General features: G+C 47.5%; 1 protein-coding gene across 2 annotated transcripts in view; it reads right to left on the bottom strand.

Annotated features, from left to right (window-relative positions):
* zbtb20 (zinc finger and BTB domain containing 20) overlaps positions 1–15,339 on the bottom strand; it is a 392,419-nt gene that overhangs the window by 25,001 nt on the left and 352,079 nt on the right. For both annotated transcript variants that reach the window (XM_070892903.1, XM_070892904.1), the window contains one exon: positions 8,880–9,050. The gene's annotated coding sequence lies outside the window, so the exon portion shown is untranslated. The remainder of the gene's footprint in view (positions 1–8,879; positions 9,051–15,339) is intronic.

Genomic DNA, 15,339 nt, shown 5'->3' with positions numbered 1-15,339 from the left:
CGGGCCCCTCCTACACAGCCTCAGTGGCCTGGAGCTACTGCACATGCACGCACACTCGAGCGCGCATGTGCAGAGGTCCTGGCACTGTTTTCAGCGCCAGGACCTGGCTCTGCACCCCACAGCTTGTGCTGCGCTGCGCCAAGGGCCTGCAACGTTCCAGCAGCGGGAAGAATACAGAGGTAAGTTTTAGGCACGGTTTTTGTTGTAAAAAGTCGGCGCAGCTCACGGAGTTGCGCCGTTCTAAACGTGGGGGCAAACTTGAGCCCTATAAATTTGAATAAGTTAAGTAGATGTCTGTAGAAGAACAGCTACAGCTAGGTTCAGTTAGTAGAATTCTTGAACCCAGAATTTTTTGACTTGAGACACAAGTCCCACTTCAGAATTTGAGAATATAATCTAGGCTAACATTTCAATGCAGTACTGAGGGAGGGAGTGTTGTATTGCTAGAGATGCCTTTCTTGAATGAGATTTTAAAACCAAGGCCCCATCTTCCTGTTCAGGTGGATGTTGCAGATCCTTTTGAAGACAAGCAGGGTATTCTCCTAGCCAATAATAACGTGGATATATAGGGCCCAAGTTTCCACACGATAAAAAACGGGCGCCCCTCCAAGCTGGGCGCCCGTTTTTTCGCGCCTAAAACGGCGCCGGAAAAAAAAAAAAGGCGCGATTCTGGAGCGTTCTGCAGCTCCATGTCTGCTTGGCGCGGCGCCCAGGGGGGCGGAGCCTACACTCGCGCCGATTTTGTAAGTGGGAGGGGGCGGGTACCATTTAAATTCGTTTTTTTGCTGCCGGCAACGCTGCGCGTGCGCGTTGGAGCGTTCGCGCACGCGCAGTGTGAAGGAAACATTGGCACTCGGCCATTTTTGTAGTTCTTTGTAGCTGTTTAATTTTTGAACATTTTTTAATAAAAGCACATTGCCATCAGCACATCAGCACTGAGGCTTCTTGCAGCAGTGAGAAGGCTGCAGGAAGCCTCAGAAAGTTGAGGCAGTCGTTTCCCTCCTCCCTCCCCCAACGGGAACGAACGGCTTTCTCCCCCCCCCCCCCCGCGGGAACGAACGGCTTTCTCCTCCCCCCCCCCGCGGGAACGAACGGCTTTCTCCTCCCCTCCCCCCCCCCCGCGGGAACGAACGGCTTTCTCCCCCCCCCCCCCGCGGGAACGAACGGCTTTCTCCTCCCCCCCCCCGCGGGAACGAACGGCTTTCTCCTCCCCTCCCCCCCCCCCCGCGGGAACGAACGGCTTTCTCCCCCCCCCCCCGCGGGAACGAACGGCTTTCTCCTCCCCCCCCCCCGCGGGAACGAACGGCTTTCTCCTCCCCCCCCCCGCGGGAACGAACGGCTTTCTCCTCCCCCCCCCCCCCGCGGGAACGAACGGCTTTCTCCTCCCCCCCCCCGTGGGAACGAACGGCTTTCTCCTCCCCCCCCCCCCCGCGGGAACGAACGGCTTTCTCCTCCCCCCCCCCCCCCCTGGGAACGAACGGCTTTCTCCCCCCCCCCCCCCCCCCCGCGGGAACGAACGGCTTTCTCCTCCCCCCCCCCCCCCCCCGCGGGAACGAACGGCTTTCTCCTCCCCCCCCCCGCGGGAACGAACGGCTTTCTCCTCCCCCCCCCCCGCGGGAACGAACGGCTTTCTCCCCCCCCCCCCCCGCGGGAACGAACGGCTTTCTCCCCCCCCCCCCCGCGGGAACGAACGGCTTTCTCCCCCCCCCCCCGCGGGAACGAACGGCTTTCTCCTCCCCCCCCCCCCCCCGCGGGAACGAACGGCTTTCTCCCCCCCCCCCCCCCCCCCGGGAACGAACGGCTTTCTCCTCCCCCCCCCCGTGGGAACGAACGGCTTTCTCCTCCCCCCCCCCGGGAACGAACGGCTTTCTCCTCCCCCCCCCCCCCCCCCCCCCCGGGAACGAACGGCTTTCTCCTCCCCCCCCCCCCCCCCGCGGGAACGAACGGCTTTCTCCCCCCCCCCCCGCGGGAACGAACGGCTTTCTCCTCCCCCCCCCCCCCCCCGCGGGAACGAACGGCTTTCTCCCCCCCCCCCCCCGCGGGAACGAACGGCTTTCTCCTCCCCCCCCCGCGGGAACGAACGGCTTTCTCCTCCCCCCCCCCCGCGGGAACGAACGGCTTTCTCCCCCCCCCCCCCGCGGGAACGAACGGCTTTCTCCACCCCCCCCCGCGGGAACGAACGGCTTTCTCCCCCCCCCCCCCCGCGGGAACGAACGGCTTTCTCCTCCCCCCCCCCCCCGCGGGAACGAACGGCTTTCTCCCCCCCCCCCCCCCCGGGAACGAACGGCTTTCTCCCCCCCCCCCCCGCGGGAACGAACGGCTTTCTCCCCCCCCCCCCCGCGGGAACGAACGGCTTTCTCCCCCCCCCCCCCGCGGGAACGAACGGCTTTCTCCCCCCCCCCCCCGCGGGAACGAACGGCTTTCTCCTCCCCCCCCCCCCGCGGGAACGAACGGCTTTCTCCCCCCCCCCCCCCCCGGGAACGAACGGCTTTCTCCCCCCCCCCCCCGCGGGAACGAACGGCTTTCTCCCCCCCCCCCCCCCCGCGGGAACGAACGGCTTTCTCCTCCCCCCCCCCCCCGCGGGAACGAACGGCTTTCTCCTCCCCCCCCCCCCCCGCGGGAACGAACGGCTTTCTCCCCCCCCCCCCCCCCCGTGGGAACGAACGGCTTTCTCCCCCCCCCCCCCCCCCCGTGGGAACGAACGGCTTTCTCCTCCCCCCCCCCCCCGGGAACGAACGGCTTTCTCCTCCCCCCCCCCCCCCCCCTCCCCCCGCGGGAACGAACGGCTGCAGAATTCTCCCTGGCTGAAGCACTTTCACACAGGTAGGAAGATGGTTTATTTAATCTTTTCTTTGCTTATAAATGTTTAATCAGGTTGGATTTATTTGTATAATATTTGTAGAAGTATAAATAAGGATTTATTGTAGAATTTAATGACTTCCCTCCCCTCCCCCCCACCTCGTTCTGGACACCTAATTTGTAACCTGTGCCTGATTTTTTAATGTGTAGAACAGGTTTTTTCAGTTTTACAAAAATCTTCACTTGCTCCATTCTAAGTTAGTTTGGAGTACGTTTTCACTGTGGAAACTTTGAAATCAGGTGTCAGTGGCCGGACACGCCCCCTTTTGAAGAAAAAATTCTGTTCCAAAGTAGAACTGTTCTACCTGACTAGAACTGCAGAAAAAAAAATGTGGAGAATTGCGATTTCTAAGATAGTCCGTTCTCCACCAATTGCTCCTAAAAATCAGGCGCAAATCATGTGGAAACTTGGGCCCATAGTGTCTTTAACATAAAAAATAGTCAAAGGCACTTAACAGAGACAGAAAAATAGATAAAAGAATGGACAATGCGGTAATGCTGCAAGAGTTAGGAGACTGAAAGTTTGGTCATAAAGCTGGAGGCGTTTGCAATGATTGGATAGGGCAAGGCCATGGAGGAATCAGAAGATGAGGATAAGGATTTTAAATTCATTATGGTGGAGAACAGGGTATCAAGGAAGGCTTGTTGTAGTACAGGATACTGACAGCTGAGTTTTGAATAAGTTGTGGAGTGTAGAAAGGGAGGGTGGGAGACTGGCAAATGGGACATTGAAGAAATTGAGTTCAGAACTGATAAAAACATGGATAAGTGTTTCAGCAGCAGTGTGGAACAGGAAATGGGTGATCATGTGAATGTGGAAGAAGTGCTCCTGGTGATGGTACATGGGCCTCGAAGGTCACCTTTGGTTTGAACATGCCAAAGTTTTGTGAAGGGATATGGATCAAAGGCAAATGGAGGTGAAGTACAGATCAGCCATGATCTGATTGAATGTCTAATATATATATATCCAGTTCTTATGGTCAACTTTTTTGCACATCCTTTGAAGGTGCCTTTTCTCTTTGCATGCATAGTCTTTGTAGCGGTACTGGTGGGCCCTGTGGTTTCCTCCACAGCACCAGCACGGGGCTAGCCGGTTTGCCCCATGTGGTGGACTCAGGGTTGCGGGACTCGGGGCAGTGTTTCTGCCTTTAGAAGTATCAATACGGTGCACTGCTCTCGTCAGTTTAGAGTCCCTTAGTGCTTCATTTAGGTGGTCGCCAAAGTCACACGGTGCAGCCAGTCTCCTTAAGTGTTCCAATCTTTCTACAAAAGCATTCCAATCTTCCCCATCGGTAAGTTGCTGAGATTCGACATGCTGAGCGTATGGTTCGTGACCTCATATCCCATCCTTGTCGCCAGTTGTAGTATATGTAGGCACCTTTAGCAATGACTCCACGAGGCAGGGTATTGTACTTAAACTGTGCAGTCCTTTACTTGCAGCTCCTGAGTGTGGACAACAAGCTGTGTGTTCCTTTTCATACTAGGTAACTGCAGTGTGCAGGTAACCCTTAGGTCTCCAGCAGCAGCACCCTCTGGTGTATTGGCAAGGTGTGTACAGTGTAGGGGTACATTTAGTGTTGCATAACAATGTTACAGACATCACACAGTAAACAGGCATGCATACATAACAACACTTCCCCCCCTAAGCATTTTTCATATCCTTATTGTCATGACCAGGGGAGGTGATCAGTGGTGGGCTATGGGAGGTTGTGGTGAGGGTTGTGTGGTTGCCAGGTGTGACCCCAGTGCTCGAGGCTGGCCTCGTACGTTTCCCCTCCCTCACACACAGACAATGTGGGTGTTACTGTTGTGGGATCCCTCGGGGGAGGAGGGGGGGGGGGTGTTAGCCACGGCAGCAGTGGGTGGTGTGATGTGGGTAGTTGTGGGCAGGGCCACAAGACTGGGTGGGCTCCTTGTCCATCAATTGGGATGAGGGTCAGGTCATCCCAGGATTTGCTAGCGAAGCTGGAGGGTATTGGCCTCATGCTCCTGGTGTTGGTCCTGGTGGCCAGAGGTTGTAGGGCTGATCTGGTGCAGGTTGCCATTGGTGGTGGCTGGGCTGCCCATTGACCACTGTCCCTGTAGTGGGTCTGCTCCTACTGGCTGTGTGTGTCCTGCAAGGGACATCACATTCATTCCAAAGGTCCAGGCTACATGGTCAGGTAGACTGCTGGACCTGGGGGTCTCCCACAGGGGGATTCCATTGGCATCAGCATGGTCCCTGTAGGACCCAATGTCCTTTGGCAGTGTCCTACCGGTATACATGACACCTTGGCTCTGATCACACATAGTCGAGCCTGCATTATACATTCTAGCATTTGCATCACTTTTGGGTGTCCTGGTTTCAACAGACATGGTTACATTAGGCATTTCACATTCTTTATCATTATCATTATGGTTAAGCATAATAAACTTGTTCTTAACCTTACTGACACCTGCATTCATCTCATTAGTTAAACCAGCATCACAATTCATGGTAACATCACATACATTTTCATACTTGCACCCTTTAATTGCATCTTTAGCTTTAAAGTCCGTGTACTCAAATAGTTGAAACTTCCCCTTTAAATTTTTTTGGTTACTGGTCTCCTTTAAGGGAGCCTTCAAATCCGATTGGCCACTCGATGTCGCATGATGCTCCTCCATGTTCAGTCGTGGCATGGCGGAGGCCATTTTGATTACAGGTTCTGCTGCTTGTGGTGCTGCAGCCATTTTCTGGTCTTGCTGCAGGTAGGCTGTGGTGCTCTTTTCTTCCACAGGTTCGATCCTGGATGTTGGGAATCCATTTCTTTCGTCGATGTTCACCTCTTGGAGTGCTGCCCCCGCCCGGAAAGTGGAGTTTGGATCCTTGGTCTCGGAGATGTTGCCGGGGTGCTGTGAGCAGTCGAGCTGGACAGTGGAATCTCCGGATGCTGCGATGGAGCCATGTTCGAGGTCGATTGCCGGAGCCCGGAGGCCTGGGAGCAGCTTCGCTTGGACAGGCTGCCGTTGTGGTCGATTGGCGGGATTCATCCAAAGTTTTTCAAAGGTCGCTTGGCTCATCACAGACTGGCTCGCCCCTGTGTCGCTCTCCATAGAAACTGGGACCCTGTCGACGTCTGCTTTCATCGCCCACGGGGAACTTTCGGTGGAGCAGGTATGAGTTCCATACTCTTCTTCCAGTGGTTGAGCAACTTCACCTTCCTCTGTGTCAGAGCCCCGGTGATCAGCCAACTCATCAGAGATGCGGTGAGTACAGCTTTTTCTGCACATTCTTTGAAGATGCCTTTTCTCTTTGCATGCATAGTCTTTGTAGCGGCGCTGGTGGGCCCTGTGGTTTCCTCCACAGCACTAGCACGGGGCTAGCCAGTTTGCCCCATGTGGTGGACTCAGGGTTGCGGGACTCGGGGCAGCGTTTCTGCCTTTAGAAATATCAATGCGGTGCACTGCTCTCGTCAGTTTAGAGTCCCTTAGTGCTTCATTTAGGTGGTCGCCAAAGTCGCACGGAGCAGCCAGTCTCCTTAAGTGTTCCAATCTTTCTGCAAAAGCATCCCAATCTTCCCCATCGGTAAATTGCTGAAAGTTGCTGAGATTCAACATGCTGAGCATGTGGTTTGTGACCTCATATTCCCGTCGTCAGTTGTAGTATATATAGGCACCTTTAGTAATGACTCCACTAGGTAGGGCATGATACTTAAACTGTGCAGACCTGCAGTCCTTTATTTGCAGCTCCTGAGTGCAGACAACAAGCTGTGTGTTCCTTTTTATACTGGTAACCCTTAGGTCTCCAGCAGCAGCACCCTTTGGTGTACAGGCAAGGTGTGTACAGTGTAAGGGTACATTTAGTGTTGCATAACAGTGTTACAGACATCACACAGTAAACAGGCAAACATACACAACAATACTGACAGCTGAGTTTTGAATAAGTTATGGAGTGTAAAGAGGGAGGGTGGGAGACTGGCAAATGGGACATTGGAGAAATTGAGTTTAGAACTGATAAAAGCATGGATAAGTGTTTCAGCAGCAGTGTAGATCAGGAAATGGGTGATGATGTGAATGTGGAAGAAGTGCTCCTGGTGATGGTACATGCGGCTCGAAGGTCATCTTTGGTTTGAACATGCCAAAGTTTTGTAAAGGGATATAGATCAAAGGCAAATGGAGGTGAAGTACAGATCAGCCATGATCTGATTGAATGTCTGATATATATATATATATCCAGTTCTTATGGTCAACCTCAGCCTGTGAATGTGGCCAGGGAGGGTAATAGAGTCAGTGGCAAGGAGATGGGAGCTTAAGGCAGGGTCTGAAAATAGTTGCTTTGGTCTTCATGATATTGAGTTGAAAGAAATTATGACTCATCGACTATTTATAATATTAAAGTGGCATCTATATAGCAACAGTGACTGCAATTTGAAATAATTAATTGTACATGACATGTTTTAGGCTGCTCTGAAATATACATTAAGATACTATACAAATGCAAGTATATGATTTGTTTCCAACAGTGATTTATTAAAAAGGCAGGATATTCATGAAAAATATTTGGGAAATATTTAATTTATAAATTAAATGACTTATGAAGGAATCCACATCAAAGTCAACTCTTGTGTCAGTTGGGTGTGATATTGTAATGAACACCATACATATCTGTTTTGGCTTTTACTTCTCCGAACATAAATACATTGCCAATCACTCCTTTCACTTTGATGTCCCTTTAACAATTACTTGAATAGTCAGAGCATCAGCAAATTTCTTACAATGGGAAAAAATAGCACATTGGGAGGTTTTTAAAGCTTTTCAGTACTCCTTGCACTACACTTTCCTTGTATGTTGCCTTTAAAGGGTAGTACGAGTACAAATGCGCTACTTTGTGCATTGTGAGGTTCTTTCTTAAACAAAGGTATAATGGTGCATCATTTTTGCAGCATTCCTCCTGTCACTGACAATTTTAAACTCCACCTTCAAACTGGGAAAACAGTTCAGTTCGAGATAAAATCCACTCTTTTATAACCTGAAGTGAAGAGAACAATGCTTGGTGACCCTGAAGAATGATGAAAAATTTGCCTTGCAACAGTCTGCACTCCTCAGCAAGTAACTGGCCACTTGCTCAATAGAAGTGATACTTTCCTTTTTAAAACAGGATCATACTATAGTCCTAATTTAAATGAGTCCACGTTGAATACATTTAAACAAATGTGGGGGTTGTTTTCTAGAGGAATAGAATTGAAAAGTTATGTTTAATTTGTATAGAACCTTAGTGAGACCACACTTGGAATACTGTGTACAATTCTGGTCTCCATATTATAAAAAGGATATAGAGGCACTGGTGCAAAAAGATTTACAAGGATTATACCAGAACTGAGAGGATATACTTATCAGGAAAGGCTGAACAGTCTGAGGCTCTTTGCTCTAGAAAAGAGAAGGTTGAGGGGTGACCTAATAAAGCTCCTTAAGATTATGAAAAGATTCCATGGGATAGACATAGAAATGATGTTTCCACTTCCTGGGGAGAACAGAACTAGAGGCCATAATTATAAGGTAGTCACAAATAAATCCAATAGGGAATTCAGGAGAAACTTCTTTACCCAAAGACTGATTAGAATGTGGAATTTGCTACCACAAGGAGTAGTTGAGGTGAATAGCAGATGCATTTAAGGAGAAGCTAGATAAACACATGAGGGAGAAAGGAATAGAAGGATATGTTGATGGGGTTAGAAGAAGAAGGGTGGGAGGAGGCTCGTGTGGAGCAGAAACACTGGTATGGACCTGGTGGTCCGAATGGCCTGTTTCTGTGCTGTAAATATTTCGTAATACTATGTTAGCCAACATGGTAATACTTTGAAGTGCTTCTCAAACCATTATTGGGTTAATTACCTTGACTTGACCAGTGCAAGCCCGGCTGACATCTTATGAGCCTTAATGCAACTTGTGATTCACGTACTTTCAGCTACTATATGCACTGCCCATTCTTAAATGCAACTAGATGTATCTATTTTTTTAAAAATTGATGACAAAATATATAATTATTTGAATTTACGTACAGTCAGAAGAGAAGGTGGGCAAAGTAGCCGTCTCTCTGAACTTTCACCAGGAGGACTACAGGCTTCTGTCAGGGATGACTAGTCCTGGAGCAGTGTCCGTTTGCGCGATTCTCATTCTTCAGGATTGCAGTTACTTCAATTCCTTCATTACTCAGTTGATCTTTTCCTTTGCTAAAAGAAAAAATAAATGGAAACTAAGGACAAATCTTAGACTTTCAAATCAGGAATTCAATCTCCTCAAATACCATCAACTTCAGCAAATGCAAACAAAATTGAGCAATAAATAATGTGCATTCGTATTGCTGTGTATAAACTATTCATTATTGCCACCACAGTATGTAGAATTGTTTGCATCACTGCCTCCTAAACAATTCCATTGACTGTAATTTTCTTTCAGTATCAACAGGCAACACATTTCCCACTAAGGCATCAAGCTGATTCTAAATGATGCCTCACTGCGGATCAAAAATGGGTGAAAACTCAACCGATCCACCCTAATTTTTAGCAAAAAAAAGAAAAAATACTGTGGATGCTGGAAATCTGAAATAAAAACAGAAAATGCTGGAATGACTCAGCAGGTCAGGCAGCATCTGTGGAGAGAGAAACAGAGTTAACGTTTCAGGTCGATGATCTTTCGTCAGAACTGGATAAAGTTAGAGATGTAGCAAGTTTTAAGCAAGCAGAGAGGCAGGGAAAGGGGGGATGGGAGGAAGAACAAAAGGGAAGGTCTGTGATAGGGTGGCAGGCAGGAGAGATTAAATGACAAAATAATGGTGGTGCAAGGCAAAAGGAGATGGTAATGGGACAAGTAAAGAAACAGACGATGGGTTTAGAGGAGGTGCAAATGGGAACTGCAGAATCATCAATAGCTGTCATCCAAAAAAAGTGGGGACATAGGTTATGATCTGAAATTGTTGAATTAAATGTTGAGTCCGGAAGGCTATAAAGTGCCTAATGGACTACTTCCTCACCTATGATTGTTATCCAACAACAGGTGGATCAGGTTAAATTTGACTGTGGCTGCTCTCACATTTAAGTATTCTCTGAAACTGTGCCTTAAGCATAAGTCACTACCTCAGATGGGACCAAAAAAGAAAGATTACTAATCACTAGATTTTCTCATTTATATATATTACAAAGAGGAAATTGGGACAGGAAAAATCATAAGAAATTTCCCACTTTATCTTCGCATGTCCTTTATAGAGTGCCCCCAGAGGCTCCAGATTTAGATATTTTGTAACAAAAAAAGGTCCGAGTATAAAGACAGAATGTGGGGATTTCACTATATGCTTTTAACTAAGTATGGAACAACTTAATACAGGACCTAAATGTCTAATAAACTATAATTTTTAGCTGGTTCTCCACCAGATGGCACTGTGCTAAACTATATCCAATGTTAATTATACACTAGATGGCATTGCAAATCGTTCAATGCAGTTTCCTTTTTAGACACATACGGTGGGGAGGGGGTTTACCAATTGTAAGTTAAACTGCTTTCAACTCAAATCCAAGATGGCAGCTGTGCCATTATTCTCATTTGCCTACCAGCAAATATGTGCATTTCAAAGTAATTAATTGCATGCAAAGTGCTTTGAAATGTTTGAAAGACACGATGAGACACAAAATAAATGCAAGCCTTTTTTCATTCATACCCAATGTGCTATGCAATGACGGCAACAATGATTAATATGTGGATATATAGGATGCTTGGAATTTACCACAGTTACAATTAATCACATAAAGTTTGTCCTTATTAACACAATGCTCATTATAGTTGGAAGGCTGTGAAGAATGGGAAAGCTGCAGGTAGAGTCAGCACAGGAGAAGACAGGTACCAGCAGTGGGTGGTATTCTGTGATGCTAGGCCTGGCAATTGAGGGGGAAAGAGCTGAAAATCAATGAAGGGATATTGCAGTAGATGTGGACATAGCAGTGGAGGTCCTTCTTTTTCCTCAGCCGAGGATTCCCCTCTACCTTGGTAAACAGCCCCATTTCCCGTAATTCTGCCCTAACTCGGCCTCCTCCCATGATAGGGTTTGTCCTTGTCCTCACCTTCCACTCCACCAGCCTCTGCCATTTTTGCCACCTCTAACTTCCGAGCCTCGGATACATCTTTTATTTTTTATTATCTGCTTTTGTCACACCATTATTACCTATGTGATTTAATCATCTCCTGTTATCCAGCTAATCACATGCCATTCTTTTCTTCCCACCCCTTTCCCCTGGCTTCATTCCTCCTTATAAACTGTTCATCTGTAACATCTCACACTTCTGACGAGAGGTCATTGACCTAAAACGCAAACCCGCCTGTCCTCCCCCCACAGATGCTGCCTGATCTGCCTGTTTCCAGCATTTTCTGTATTTATTACCATTTGGGGTGGGACCAATTTAACAGTAAAATTTATTTATTTGAATGTGTAGTTCATTAATTTAAAAATAATAACGAGATGTTGTGACTGTGACAATGCTAAATTATCCTTCCTCGTCCTTCTCGACCTGTCTGCAGCCTTTGACATGGTTGACCACTCTATCCTCCTCCAACGCCTCTCCACCATCGTCCAGCTGGGTGGGACTGCACTTGCCTGATTCCATTCTCATCTATCTGATCATAGCCAGAAAATCACCTGCAACGGCTTCTCTTCCCGCACCCACGTCGTTACCTCTGGTGTCCCCCAAGGGTTTATCCTTGGCCCCCTCTTATTTCTCATCTCTATGCTGCCTTTTGGCAACATCATCTGAAAACACGGCGTCAGTTTTCACATCTATGCTGAAGACACCCAGCTCTACCTCACTACCACTTCTCTCGACCCCTCCATGGTCTCTAAATTGTCAGACTGCCTGTCCAATATCCAGTACAGGTTGAGCAGAAATTTTCTCCAATTAAATATTGTGAAGACCGATGCCATTGTCTTTGGACCCGGTCACAAATTTCGTTCCCTAGCCACCGACTCCATCCCTCTAACTACTATCTGTCTGAGGCTGAATCAGACTGTTCGCAACCTAGGTGTCCATATTTGACCCTGAAATGATTGTCTGAACACATATCTGCGGCATAACTGAAACCGCCTATTTCCACCTCTGTAACATTGCCTGTCTCTGCCCCTGCCTCAGCTCATCTGCTGCTGAAACACTCATCCATGCTTTATGACCTTTAGACTTTAGACTTGACTACACCAACGCACTCTTGGCTGGCCTCCCATACTTTACCCTACGTAAACTTGAGGTCATCCAAAACTCAGCTGCCCGTGTCCTAAATCGCACCAAGTCCCATTCTCCCATCACCCCTGTGCTCGTTGACCTACACTGGCTCCCAGTTAAGCAATGATTTCAAAATTCTCATCCTAGTTTACAAATCCTTTCACGGCCTCGCCCCTCTCTATCTCTGTAATCTCCTTCAGCCTCACAACGCCCCCCACCCAGAGATATCTGCACTCTTCAAGTTCTGCCCTCTTGAGCATCCCTGATTATAATCGCTCAACCATCAGTGGCTGTGCCTTCAGCTGCCTAGGCCCTAAGCTCTGGAACTCCTCCTTAAACCTCTCCGCCTCTTCCTCTCTTTCCTCTTTTAAGATGCTCCTTAAAACTTATCTTTTCTGCCGTAATTTCTTCTTATGTGGCTCAATGTCAATTTTTTGACTTATAATACTCCTGTGAAGTGCCTTGGGATGTTTTACTACGTTAAAGGTGCTATATAAATACAAGCTGTTGTTGTTGTTAAATAATGTTATAATCTACCTGTTTAAATTTAATAACGGATAGAACATAGAGCAACTCTCATGGTAACTGTATTTTACTTTTTCAATGCCATTGGCTCATCACATAAATGACTGATTAGAAATGAACTTATAATTCTATTGTTATAATGTGATTGGGTCACTCATAAAAATAAGTTACCAATAAGAAATGACACTATATTGTCACAATAGCAACACTGAACTAATCAGAAAACTACTACATGAAACTTCAGACACAGAGGGCATAAAAAAATTATTACATACCTTAAATTTCAATACTTCATGAACCAAATAATTTTCAAATGTTTTCCATTATATTTTGTGTATTCAATTACAAAAAATGCTTTATTCCATTAGAAGCAACCATTATCCTAGGCAAAGGTTGAAATCTATTTTGCCATCTCCCTGAAGCCACAGTAAATGCCGAACAATTCCAAATATTTTTTGGTAAACAAAAACTCAGCTCCGTAAACCGGTTAAGCTTTGGTATATATTCAACTGCACTATTTTGAAAATTAGACAGACAGTCTCAAACATGGCTTCCATTTAACGACATAACATGTCATAACAGTCGCACAGATCAATTGCCCGTGGTGTTGCAAAAGGGGAGTCGAGACCAAGACCAGAATACAAGCAGGGCATGAGAAAAACAGATAACTGGACTCAGATGGGCTGGGGGTGTGGGGGTCAGGCAGGGAGCAGGAAACAAAGGGAGAAAGAGGAAGGAGTGCATGGCACAGGGTCCAATTTTTCAGTTGGGGGGGGGAAAGAGGAGAAGAGGGGGCTAGGGTGTGACTGAGAGGAGGTAAGCGGGATGAGAATCAGACGAGTTCTATAATGCACAGGCGATCAACTCCACCTGCTAACCACATATGCGGTGAAGACAGAAATTACCGCCAACATTTTTCATAGACCACTCAATCTCATGGCACAGTGAGTCAAGAAAAAGTGTAGTGTGCAGTGAAGTTGGATCGGATGGTGAGTGTTATAGTTGGATCAGAATGCACAGAAATAATAATGCAAACTGCCTATGTAAACTTATCATGCTGTAATTCTACTCTCCTGCTAATTGTGGTGCTGCAGTGACGAAGAAATGATGGCTAGGGGAGGAAAGGAGAGTGGGCACGGAGGGAGGGAGTGGGCATGGTGTCACCAGTGGCTCAGATGGGTAGCACACTTGCCCGAGTCAGAAGGTTGTGGGTTCAAGTCCCACTCCAGGGACTTGAGCACAAAATTCTTCGCTGACACTCCAGTGCAGTGTTGAGGGAGTGCTGCACTGTCAGAGGTGCCGTCGTTCAGATGAGACGTTAAACCAAGGCCCCGTCTGCTTTCTCAGATGATTGTAAAAGATCTCATGGCACTATTTTGAAGAGCAAGGGAGCTATCCCTGGTGCCCTGGCTAATATTCATCCCTCAAACAACATCATTAAAACAGATTATCCGGTCATTATCACATTGCTTTTTGTGGGAGCCTGCTGTTGCAAATTGGCTGCTGCGTTTCCTATATTACAACAGTGACAGCACTTTAAAAAAAAAAGTATTACATTGGCTGTAAAGCACCTTGGGGAGGTCCGGTGGTTGTGAAAGGTGCTATATAAATGCAAGCTTTTCTTTCTCGGAGGAAATTCTGGGCCAGGAGGAGGATGCGAGGGGAATGGGAAAATGAGAAGAAGAGGGGAAAAAGACAGGGAGCGAGGAGAAGATTAGAGAAGGAGGTGAAGAGAAAAGGGTGCAATGAAGGGACAAGAGGAGAGAGGAGGCATAAGTGGTGAGTGGGACAGAATAGAGGGAGAGGAGGAAGAGCAGAAAGGGGATGACTCGTTGCTCAGTTCACTTATGTACGTTATAGTATAAAAGCATTGAAAGATACAGCACAGAAGGAGGTCACACAGCCCATCGTGCTTATGCCGGCTCTTTTATACACTTATCCCATAATCCCACTCCTCTGCTCTTTCCCCATAGGCCTGCAAATGTTTTCCCTTCAAGTATTTATCCAATTCTCTTTTGAATGTTACTATTGAATTTGCTTTCGCCACCCTTTCAGGCAGTGCATTCCAGATCACTTCAACTCGCTGTGTAAATATTTCTTCTGATTCTTTTGCCAATCACCATAAATCTGTGTCCTCTGGCTACCGACCCTTATAGAAACATAGAAACATAGAAAATAGGTGCAGGAGCAGGCCATTCAGCCCTTCTAGCCTGCACCGCCATTCAACGAGTTCATGGCTGAACATGAAACTTCAGTACCCACTTCCTGCTTTCACGCCATACCCCTTGATCCCCCGAGTAGTAAGGACTTCATCTAACTCCCTTTTGAATATATTTAGTGAATTGGCCTCAACTACTTCCTGTGGTAGAGAATTCCACAGGTTCACCACTCTCTGGGTGAAGAAGTTTCTCCTTATCTCGGTCCTAAATGGCTTACCCCTTATCCTTAGACTGTGACCCCTGGTTCTGGACTTCCCCAACATTGGGAACATTCTTCCTGCATCCAACCTGTCCAAACCCGTCAGAATTTTAAACGTTTCTATGAGGTCCCCTCTCACTCTTCTGAACTCCAGTGAATACAAGCCCAGTTGATCCAGTCTTTCTTGATAGGTCAGTCCCACCATCCCGGGAATCAGTCTGGTGAATCTTCGCTGCACTCCCTCAATAGCAAGTATGTCCTTCCTCAAGTTAGGAGACCAAAACTGTACACAATACTCCAGGTGTGGCCTCACCAAGGC

Source organism: Pristiophorus japonicus, chromosome 11 (genome assembly GCF_044704955.1).
Source record: "Pristiophorus japonicus isolate sPriJap1 chromosome 11, sPriJap1.hap1, whole genome shotgun sequence".
NCBI classification, from domain to species: Eukaryota; Metazoa; Chordata; class Chondrichthyes; family Pristiophoridae; genus Pristiophorus; species Pristiophorus japonicus.
Note: the sequence above shows the minus strand (reverse complement) of the source record. Positions and strands in the feature narration are given on the sequence as shown.